This window comes from Pan troglodytes, chromosome Y (genome assembly GCF_028858775.2).
Source record: "Pan troglodytes isolate AG18354 chromosome Y, NHGRI_mPanTro3-v2.0_pri, whole genome shotgun sequence".
Lineage (NCBI taxonomy): Eukaryota > Metazoa > Chordata > Mammalia > Primates > Hominidae > Pan > Pan troglodytes.
This window is the reverse complement of record NC_072422.2, coordinates 36,025,869-36,037,890: the sequence shown is the minus strand read 5'-3', so window position 1 is coordinate 36,037,890 and position 12,022 is coordinate 36,025,869. Positions and strand designations below refer to the sequence as shown.

At 36.1% G+C, this 12,022-nt stretch overlaps 1 protein-coding gene across 1 annotated transcript in view; it reads right to left on the bottom strand.

Annotated features, from left to right (window-relative positions):
* The window catches only part of LOC129138938 (MAM and LDL-receptor class A domain-containing protein 1-like), a 464,758-nt gene that overhangs the window by 398,060 nt on the left and 54,676 nt on the right, over positions 1-12,022 (bottom strand). Inside the window, exon 8 of the mRNA XM_063805034.1 lies at positions 10,154-10,300. The gene's annotated coding sequence lies outside the window, so the exon portion shown is untranslated. The remainder of the gene's footprint in view (positions 1-10,153; positions 10,301-12,022) is intronic.

The following is a 12,022-nucleotide window of genomic DNA, read 5'->3' as shown; positions in this document are numbered from 1 at the left end:
TTTCAGAAAATACACTGAAAAAAGTAGTCCTAATTCAAAGACTGACACGCACACACACACACACACACATCTCAAAACATATAGAGCAGAGAGTTGCTATAGGAAATTCAAGCCTTCTCTTAATGCATTTATGTAATAAAAGAAAACATAAGTCTCAGTGCAGAGTAATGCAATTATTCTTCGTCAATACTGAGTACATAAGATACATGGCTTGCAAAGTATCAACACACATAAAATGACTTTGTCTCTATTATGCATCTCTGCTGTGGAAATGCCAGTGTCTAATGCACATATTTCTGTATTTAGCAGATATACTAGTTTGAGGAAAATATATAATCAGCATCTAAGATTGAATAAATAAATAAATAATAAATCACTCCTTTTCCTTGTACTATTCAACCTTGGCTAAGGTTTCATTGAATTCAACTACTCAGTAGAGACTTACATGGTTTTTTTTTCTCATGAGTAGACAGAAAAGTAGAATATAGGAAATTGTTTAGAATTTTTTCATAAAATTAGTACATGCACTTTGGACTAAATAGGTTTTAGACAGACATAAATTATAGTGCTCACTAAATGCTGTTTGGAAATATTAAAATGTCTTTACAACTTACAGAGCTGCTTAAGTAAATTTTGGCTTTCTTGCCTGCATTACATAGCACAGCCAGAACAAAATAGTTTATATATGTCCTGTTAATACAATGTAGGTGTGAGAAAATGTACCATTTATACTATTTGACACATAATATCTTCATTTTCCAGTATACACATTATCTCTTGGAACGAAAGAAAGCACTACATAAAGTAGCATTATTTATTTTAGTCTTGAGGAAACAAAGTATTTGTTCACAAAAATAGGAACTTATAAATAGTATTTGCATAATCATGAAAAGTGAAAGTAAATTTCAAAATGGACTTCAAACACAGGGACACTGCCACAGTTTTACTTTGTTGATATCATTGTTTATTAGCATAATGTTTTGGGGAAACATTTGGCAAAATGTGTTGAATGTCATTAAATGACAATTTAGGCCAGGCATGGCAGCTCATGCCTGTAATCTCAGCACTTCGGGAGGCCAAGGCGAGTGGATCACCTGAGGTCAGGAGTTCGAGACCAGCCTGGCCAACATGGCAAAACCCCATCTCCACTAAAAATACAAAAATTAGCTGGGCACGGTGGTGCTCACCTGTAGTCTAGCCACTAGGGAGGCTGAGGCAGGAGAATCACTTGAATCCGGGAAGCAGAGGTTGCAGTGAGCCAAGATCGCACCACTGCACCCCAGCCTGGGCAACAGAGCAAGACCCTGTTTCAAAAACAAAACAAAACAACAACTACAAAAAACTCAAACCCCAAATTTCCCTTTTTATGATCTATCCTAAAGAAACAATTCAGAGTAACAATTTTGATCTAAAAAAAAATAAAGATAAGCTTTCAAAAATGATGAGGTAGCATTTTGATTGGCCTCAACATCAAATAACCCGTCCAGGAGAAATGGACTTTTCAGAACACTGGAACTATGGGAAGACACCTAGGTACTGGCTCTGCTCTCTGGAGCTCACTCCTCATCTGCCTTCTTTTAGGGTTTGTCCTGATGCCAAGTTTGACTTGAGAGCTAAGATGTGCAGATCATGTTAAACATTCCCTTAAATGAAAACATACAGAGTATTTGTCTAGTTCCTCATAAATGGCAACATGATCCCAGGTCTAAAATCCACTCTGGCATTGAACTTTTCTGATACACTGTAATTTCGCTACGTCCAGGCAAAAATTACAACCAACAGTGATTCACCCTGCAGCCTGTCCCTTAGAGTTTCTGAAGGTCCAGAGAAGTTTTGTTGAGATATGTTGTATTTGTCATGCTATGTAGGTTTTTCAGCCCTTCAGTTATCATAAATAAAAATCAGAGATAATTTAACATCATAGTCAGTGTGTGGTGTTTTAACTGGCAGAGAGAGAGAGACTCCTTGAAAACCTGTACACCTGGGTTACATTTTAAGTAACTGCACTTTTATATCATAATACAAATAAGTATGGAAACATTCGATTAAATTATCCAAGGCTATCAAAATTCTGCAAAGCTTCCTAACCTCTATGTATCCCAAACAGTTCTTGAACAAATCCAATAACTTGTTCTCTCATTTACCAAAATTGGTTGCAATTTATGTTTGCTATTTTTTTCTACAAAATCTGAAAATATTTCAAGGCACTGAAGACCTAAATTTTTAGCAAACTTAATAACCCGTTTGAAGTAGGTCATAATCAGTCTCATGTAAAAAAGAAAGTAAATTGTGTTAAAGATGGTTGTGAAAGTGAGAAAAATTAAAATAAATAGCATTAAAATATTAAATGTTTGAAATTCAAGAATAGCAATGGTCCTTTTTAGGAGGATTTAAGTTCATAAATAGAAATCCTGAGGGTGGCATTGCCTTTTCCTCCTTATAAGAAACCCCTGTCTTTTCAAGCAGTTAAGGTCTCTGTAAGAGAAGTGATATGCTCATTTGTTCAACATTAGAATCGCAGCCTAAATTTTGCATGCTTCCTTCAAACCTTTTTGCTGCAAAGAAGACAAGAAAAAAAAAAAGACTCCTACTTCTCTGTATTCTTCACTGTGTCTTTACCTCACCTCCACTCATTGCCAGAATCTTTAATGAAAGGATTCACAAAAATGGGATGAAGAATTAGCACTTCTATGAATAAACAGATTCACAGTATAAAAATTAGTTTTTTCAAAAAAGCAGGCAAAAAAAAAACCCTCAAAATAAGACTTTAGAGAACTGGAGGTCGTTTGCTAATTTTCTAATTCAATTCCCTATGAGGGTGGGTCCCTTATCCAAATAGTGATCTTTTATTTTCCTTTTATGTCTAAAAAATTATCTTTTAGGTCCCCGAAAAGCACTATAAGAATTAAAAGCAATTTAATACATTTCAGATTATAAAAGGTACTGTGATTAAAGAAATAATTACTAAGGAGAAAGTATTAAGTATTATTTTTTAAAGACATTCATTCCTTAAACTTCTCGACAGCATTTACTAACTGACCATTTGACATATTAGAGACTAAGGGCATCGTTTCTCCTCCAAAAGTGAAGTTTTGATCATTGGCTTCAAACTTCCCATTGCTTAAACTGCTCATGTAGGGAACTTTTCACATTTTCTAAAAACATCATTCTCAATGTAATGATGACCTTAAAAGGATAGAAAGGCTATACGATTTGCAGTTAAGAACGTAGGTTTTGGGCCGGGTGCGGTGGCTCACACCTGTAATCCCAGCACTTTGGGAGGCTGAGGCGGACGGATTACGAGGTCAGGAGATAGAGACCATCCTGGCTAACACGGTGAAACCCCGTCTCTACTAAAAAAATACAAAAAAAAAAAAATTAGCCAGGCGTGATGGCGGGCGCCTGCTGTCCCAGCTACTCAGGAGGCTGAGGCAGGAGAATGGTGTGAACCCGGGAGGCAGAGCTGGCAGTGAGCCCAGATCGCACCACTGCACTCCAGCCTGGGCAACAGACTCCGTCTCAAAAAAATAAAAAAATTAAAAAAAATGTAGGTTTTGGAGGCAGACTGTGTTTAAAATGGAATTCTAACTGATAAGAAACTAAATGACAAGAAAGTTCGTAAAATGAGGAAAATAGTACCTCTTATATTTATTTTGCTGATTAAAAGACTATATAGGTAAGGTTCTTAAACCATGTACATTTGGTAACAGTCTTAATGTATATCAGAGACAGGCCTAGAACTGTTAATCCCTGGCAGAACTTGCAATAGACACTCTTCTTACACAGCAAGAAAACTAGAAAACATCTTAAGAAATTCCTAAAGTATGATAATAATAAAATAAAATAAAATTGCTGCTGAGGACTTACCTACTTTCTGTTGAATATATTCTCCAACTTCCTAGAGTTAAAATAGCTACTTGTTTACATCTCTATTCCAGTTATCATTACAACACTATTAAATCAATACATTTCTTACCTAATAGACTACGCTTCTTTTCTTAATTTTTAAAACAAATTTTATTATGTATATTAAAGATATACAACATAAGGTTATGTGATACATACAGATAGTCAAATGGTTATTATAGTGAGGCAAATTATCCATTATCTCACATAATTGCCCTTTTTTTTCTTTTTTTGTGGCAAGAGTAGCTAAAACTTACTCATTTATCAAATCTCAAATCTCAAATCTGTTATTAACTGTAGTCCTCAAGTGTTATTAACTGTAGTCCTCACGTTGTACATTACATCTCTAGACACATTTCTCCTCCATATCTGTTACATCATATCCTCTGAGCTACATATCTCCATTTCCTTCCCTTGGCCCCTGCCTCTGGTAACCACTGTTTCATTCTCTATATCTGTATATAATTTTTAGATGCCACACATAATTGAGATCATGCAATATTTTCCTTCTTGTGTTTGGCTTATTTCACATAGCATAATTTCCTCCAGATTCACCTAGGATGTGAAAAATGGCAGAATCTCTTTTTTTAAGGCTGAATAATATTCCACTGATTTTTAGATACCACAGTTTATCTATCTGTACATCAACAGACACTTAGGTTGTTTTCATATCTTGGCTATCAAGAATAATCCTGCAGCGAACATGGGAGTAATAAATAAAATTACTCCAGTTAGGTTTGGTTCAGGAGTGCAAGAGGGGTTTAATATTTAAAAAATCAATTTACCTTACAGACAAAAAAGATAATCTGACAATCATATCATAATAGATGCTGAAAAATACTGAAAACTTTCAACATACATTCAATTTCTTAATTTTTTTAAAAAGCACACTCTTGAATAGAAGGGAACATTTTTATCTGATAAAGAATACAATTTTTCAGTAAGCATGGCACTTAAGGTTCAACTATTGACAGCTTTTCCTCTGAGAGAGAAATAAGACAAGTCTAGCAGCTACCACTAGTTCTATTCAACACATTCTAGAAATTCTGTCCAGTACATAAAACAACAAAAGGAAGATAGAACTGTTAATATTTAGAAAAAAGGAAATAAAATTGCCATTATTTGCAGACAAAATAATTGTGATCCTAGAAAATAAAATATATATGTATAAGTTCCTAGCTATGATAAATAAAATTAGCAAGGCCACTGGATACAAGGTCAATATTTTCTATAAAACTGCATTTCTATATGTCAGCAATAATCAAAATCAGAAGTTCTTTAAAAGTAACACAAAAACCTAGGAAAATACTAGCAAAAGATTTTCAAAATCTCTACCCCGAAAGCTGTAAAATATTACTTAGTAAAATTAAAGAACCCAAATAAATTGAGACATTGGAAACATTTGAAAAAAATATTTTTCAGTGAAATGCAAATAAATATTACATATGAGAAATCGTTGTACACCCATTAATTGGAAATTTTTATAGAGAATTATAATGCCTCTTGCTGGTAGGAAAATAGGAAAAAGTAGTCCCATTTTGTCACTAAAAATTGAAGTACTAAAGTTTTAGGGTAAATGAATCTATAAATGTTTATTGAAAATATAAATACATATCTTGCTTAAAAAATATAGAAGTCTCACTCCTAGTTATTATCTATTGCATAAAATCGAAAGTATCCTACAGGAGGAAATGTGTACAAGAATAAATTTGAAACATCGTCATGATATTGATGTCACTGGATAGGGGAATAGCTAGATACATTATGGTATATCCAAATCAAATAAATTTAGCTAAATAAACAAACATGAATCCAGTATCACAGACTGGATTTTATCTTCTGTCTTAAACGAGCAAAAGAAAAATATTACAAAAAAAGCATATTTAGCATGGACTGTCAAATATAGGACAATGGGAATGTAAAATAGTGATAGATTACAGGATAGTGATCTCTGAGAGAGGGGAAACAAATGAGTTAAGTCCTGTAATTCCCACAGCTTACTGCCTAGACAGAGTTTCCAGGAGCCTGTGCAGAGGGGAAACACAGGAGTGTGGTAGTCTCCTCAAGTTGAAACAGATAGAGTCGGTGCTTTGGGGAGACCCACATGGGTAGAATTCATAAGACAGAGTGCCAGCTGCCCCTTTCAGGTACTGGAGCTTTGAAAAGACAGCAAGCTCCCGAGATCTGCAGACAGTCCCCCCTAAATTGCCATGTAAGGACCGATCGTGTGCATGGATTGGAGAAAACTACCTGAGTCTGGGGGTAAAAACACCTGAAATGAATAGCCGGAACATTTCCCGAAGGTCACAGAAAGTCAGGAATGGTAGAGTTCTCTCACCAACCAGAGTGCAAAAAAAAACAAAAACAAAAACAAAAACAGACATAGGCATTGGATAGAGAACTCAAACCAAATAAACACTTATGTCCAGACAAAAACACGTATGCAAATTTAATGGTGTTTTTACTCATATTTGACAATATTTGGAAACAATCTAAGTGTCCTTCAGCTGGTTAGTGGATAAATGAAGTGTGGCTCATCCACACAATGGACCCAACTATTCAGCAGTGAAAAAGGAAGGAATTGTGGCTGAAGCCAGCGACATGGATGAGTCTCAAGTCCTTCATGCTAATTGAAAGAAGGCAGAATCAAAATGCTACATATGATATGATTCCATTTTCAAGACATTCTGGAACAGGCATACACTAGGGCTAGAAATCAGATCACTGGTGTCAGTGGTGGGAGGTGGGAGAATTATTGAGTACATAATGGCACAGAACAATGTGTTGGGCAGGAATAGAATTGTTTTATATCTTCATTTTTGTGATGGTTACACAATTGTGTATGTATGTCAGAACTCAGTGAACTGTACACTAAAATGGTTGAATTTTACATTTAACCAATACTTTATCATAAAAAATGAAAAAAAAAGATAGTATTTGATGACTTGGAGCAACTGCCAGAAGCTATCTTTAGTAAGAAGATAGGGACAATAGTTACAAGATAATATATTTCTTAAAAAACAAACAATCACAGAAACACATATAATTTTGAATATGTATGTATCTACTATATATATATATCTGTGTGTGACTATATGAACATAGATAAAAGTGGAACATAATTAACATGAGTTGCCTATTTCGATGGAAATTTAACAGAGTAGGAATAGGAAGGTAGAAACGAAGCAAAAAAGGCAGGAAGGAAATTCGAGGCTTAATTACACACATACACACAAAAACTACATAATATCAACATATCCAGCCTGGTCAACACGGTGAAACCTCTGGCTCTACTAAAAATACAAAAACAAAAAACCAGCTGGGCGTGGTGGTGTGCACCTGTAGTCCCAGCTACTTGGGAGGAAAAGGCAGGAGAATTGCTTGAACCTGGGAGGTGGAGTTTGCAGTGAGCATGGATCACACCACTGCACTCCAGCCTGAGCAACTAAGCGAGACTCTGTCTCAGCTAGATAGATAGATAGATAGATAGATAGATAGATAGATAGATAGATAGATAGACAGATAGATAGACAGATAGACAGATTTAAAAGCTGCAACCTATATGTTTAAGGCTGTAAGAACAAAATGAACTAGAACTCCACTTTCTTAGATATCGGAACTATTAGGCTGCCTCTGACTCTACCAGAAATTTCCATTTCACTTTCCTTTCCTTTCCTGGTCCTTTTTCATTTTTTTTAATTCTCCTCCTCACTTGCAATTTAAAACCACTACTGATTCTCTTTAAGGTTTGATCATGGCAATCATGGGTAAAGAGATGTTGACTCCGTGATCCAGATAGATATATATATATTTTTTTAATTGGCCCTTTCTAAAATGAGAAAGACTGCGTTTTTGTCCCTCACACTCTGGGTGAGACCAGCTGCCCCTAGTTTTATCAGTCATATTGTTATCTTTCACTATTCTTCAACTCACCGGAAAAGAATGGGTCTTTCAACATCTAACACAGGGGCTCTATTAGAATCTTTTTAATGCAAATCATAGTTATGTAGTAATTATAAGATGGCAAAAGACTAAAGGTGAATTACAAACATATTTTCTAATTGTCTTATCTGGTGTTTTTCCTAGTCTTCTTATTAGAATGGACAACAAATATCTATTATTGTTTATGGAGCTCTTACTACATGGAAAAACCTTCACAGGTGTTATTTCATTTAATCCTCATGACAACTCCACAGGGAAGCTACTTTTCTTTTCTCTATTTTCTATCTAATAAAACTGAAGCACCCTAATATTTAGACATGGGTGCAGTGTCAACATCGTGTCGGAACCCTGGGCAGCCCGTGCTCTTCCCTAACTGCTTATGGTATGCTCACATCAGACCAACATGACACACTGCCCGCACAGCTTCCCTTTGAGAATCACTGCCTTGGCTTAGGCCTTCATCATCTCTCACTGATATTTCTTCAGCACATCCATGTTTTTTTGACTCCAGCCTTTCACCCTCTCCATTCTCCTCATCTCAGACAGAACAGCCCTTTAGAGCAAATTTGATTGGTCACATGCTTTAACATGACTACCTGGGTCACCATCATCCTGCAGACACATTTCCAATTCCTCAGCACTCTCTAGAGTCCCCTTCCTTCCTCTCCTGTTTCATCAGTTCTCTTCTCCCTGTCCAATCACACACGTCTTTCATCCCTAACTACTCCCATCTTTCTGCCCTCTTTGGGGATTCTTCCCTCCAATTAGGACATGATCCCTCCCACCTCTCTTTGGTTCCGTCTTCTCTCAGTAATTCCTTACTTCTGGCTTCCTGACTACTTTTCATTTCCCTTCAGTGCTCAGTTCAGGAGTCATCTCCTTCAACAAGGCATCTCGAATCCATCTGAATCACCTTCCATCCCTCTTAAAGCATCCTTCATAACCGATTGCAATTCCTTGCTTATCTACTTAAGCTACCAGACTGAGACCACCTCAAAGGCAGGGATCGTGGCATCCATCTTTGTGCATCCAGGTATCGTCTATGCTATGTATTTAATAATTGGCTTGAACAGAGAAAAAGAAGTAAAATATTATATGAGTTTAGAGAAAATGTGTTGTTAATACATAGTTCCAATGATTTATAGTCCCCTTTCTATTTTAAACTTTAAACTTAACTTTGTCTGCTACAAAATGTTAAAGAAATGAGTCATGGCACAAAAGCAAAAATTAAGAACTTACCACACTGTTAAACAATTAACTGGGTTTATGGCTGTAGCCAACAGATGGATGGTTGAATTTTCCCACCCCATCCCCTAGCACCCTCACCCACTACCACCAACCCCAATTTCCAATGGCTGTAATTAAAAATATGATCAATACTTATTTTTGGTATAATTCTTTGGAAGTCTGAAAGAAGAAACAAATAGGATAATGTTCAATGAGGTTGAAAGATGATCTATAGTACAAGTACAGTTGTGCTATTGTAAGGTTTGCCAGGTGTGGTGGCTCCCTCTTGTAATCTCAGCACTTTTGGGAGGCTGAGGTGAGAGGATTGCTTGAGGCCAGGAGTTTGAGATCAACCTGGGCAACATGGCGAGACACTCTTTACTTAAAACATATACATTTAAAAAGTAAAGTTACCACGATGCTAACGTATATGGGGAATGACATTCGATGATAAATGTGAACAAAACAAAAGAGAAAAGAGAACAAACACTTTCTGTTTTATTGGAGTTTCACAGACACTTATTGGAATACCACAGGTAGTTATGGTTCCTCTATTTTAAGATGATATGTAAACACTGGAATGATGGTTAAAAATATATATGTGGAAGAATAAGACTGTTTATTATAAAGAAGCCCGAAGACTGATTAAATTGCATTCAAGTATTTGTAAATTTATTTCACAGATAGTGCTAAATCTCTGTTCTCAGTTCCCAGAAACAAGATTAGACTATTTTTCTTCCTGTTTTGAAAAAATTGGATTGCTCTAAAAAGAAGGCAAGCCTACTGTACTTGATTCTGGGCAACTTGAGAAAATGATCAGAAAACTTTTCCACCTCTTTATGCCTTTAACCCAACTTATAAAAATTGCAACAACAAACATGTTGGTGATTAAAACAATGCTCCTTTCAGGGAACTCAATTACCCACCAATTATTAACTTGGTCAGGAGGTTTTAAAGCAAGACAAACCAGAGTTCCATGTATACAGTCTACAGAATAGAAATGCGAATACACAGTATCATCATTCCACAACATGCAAGAAAGAAAACTTTTTTTTTTTTAAAGAGGAAAATGTCCTACCATGATTTATGTTTGCTGTGTGATCAGCTGCAGGAAAGTGGTGCTCTCCATTATTCAATCCTTTCATCAGCTTCCAGTGTGAATCTTCTGTGAGAAATGGCTCCCAACCGTAGAAACCCGACTCAAAGTCACAGGCGAGATGCTTTGCTGTTACACGTAGAAAAGAAAACAGGTGAGGAGAAATGAAGAGCATGCAGGCAAACACTGCTCTACGCTAGCTAATCATCTTAGGAGGCCTGCAAAATTATTCTGCTTGGTAGTGAATATTCTCTAATAATCGGAGTAGCTTTCCTTTATCTAGTCACACACAATATCTCAGGTGCTGTGTGAGGCATGACCCTTCCACATGCTTCCATCTGTAAGTCTGGTACATTTCATTCTGGTTGGCCATCTCCATTTTATTTAATGATGCAAGGTGGAACTCCAAAGCTTTTCAGGGAGTAACTAATTTGCTTGCCCAGTATAAACCTGCTGAGATGGTAGTTTAAATGAAAAAAATCCACTGGGAAGGGGGAAGTTTAAATTAATTCTGGACACACAAATAACTTGAGGTCAGCATCTCAGTATGCATTTTATTATTCTATCCTAACACTTTCTCAAAAAAAAAATACCTAGCCATTTTGGAATTGCAGGTAAATTAGATATTCGGAACTGAGCTGGTGTTATCTTTTGTCTTTTTTTTTTTTTTTTTTTTTTTTTTTTAAGGCAGAGTCTCGCTCTGAGGCCCAGGCTGGAGTGCAGTGGTGCAATCTTGGCTCACTGCAAGCTCCACCTCCCGGGTTCACGCCATTCTCCTGCCTGAGCCTCCCGAGTAGCTGGGACTGCAGGCGCCCACCACAACGCCCGGCTAATTTTTTATATTTTTAGTAGAGATGGGGTTTCACTGTGTTAGCAAGGATGGTCTTGATCTCCTGACCTCGTGATCCACCCGCCTCAGCCTCCCAAAATGCTGGGATTACAGGCGTGAGCCACCGCACCCGGCCCAACATTTTTTTTTACATGAAAGACATCTGGAGACAATATCACAGTAAAAATTAATGCATCATACAAGATCCTTGGTTTAAATTTCTTTCATTTGACTATTATACCAACGTCCCCTGTGAAGGTACACCATTCATATTAGCATTTAAAATTGTTTTTAAAGTCCTATAATTTAAAAAACCCCTTTTTCATGGAATTTCCTGAACTATTTTGATTTGAAGATATATCTATCATGCCAACTTTTTTGGAACACAGTGAAGTAGATTCTATATATATTTTTTTCTTATATGAGTTATTGAAATTTTATATATAAATACAAATGTGTATTTTATTGTGGTAAAATATACATGACATAAATGTAACATTTTAACAATTTTTAATGTAAGCTTCTATGGTATTAGGTACATTCCCATTGTTGTACAACCATTACCACCATCCATCTCCAGAACTTTTTCATTCCCAAACTGAATCTCCACCCCCATTAAGCAATAATTTCCATCTCCCCTCCCCTCAAACCCTGGCAACCACCATTTTACTATCTGTCTCTATGAGTTTGCCTACTTTAGGTAGTTCATATAACTGGGACCAAACAATACGTGTCCTTTTGTCTCTGGCTTATTTCAAGGTTCATCCATGTTGTAGCATGTGTCTGAAAATTAGATCTATTTCATGTATAAACTGTTCAGGGATCCAATGTGTATCTTTGGACATGTTTGGCATGTTGTATTTTAATTATTTTGATAGAGATTTTTAAAACATATTGCATATATATGTATTAATTTTTTAAGCTTTATTGATGTATAAGTGACAAACAAAATTGTAACTAAGGTACGCAATGTAATGTTTTGATATACATATACATAGAGAAAGGATTACCACAGTAAAGCT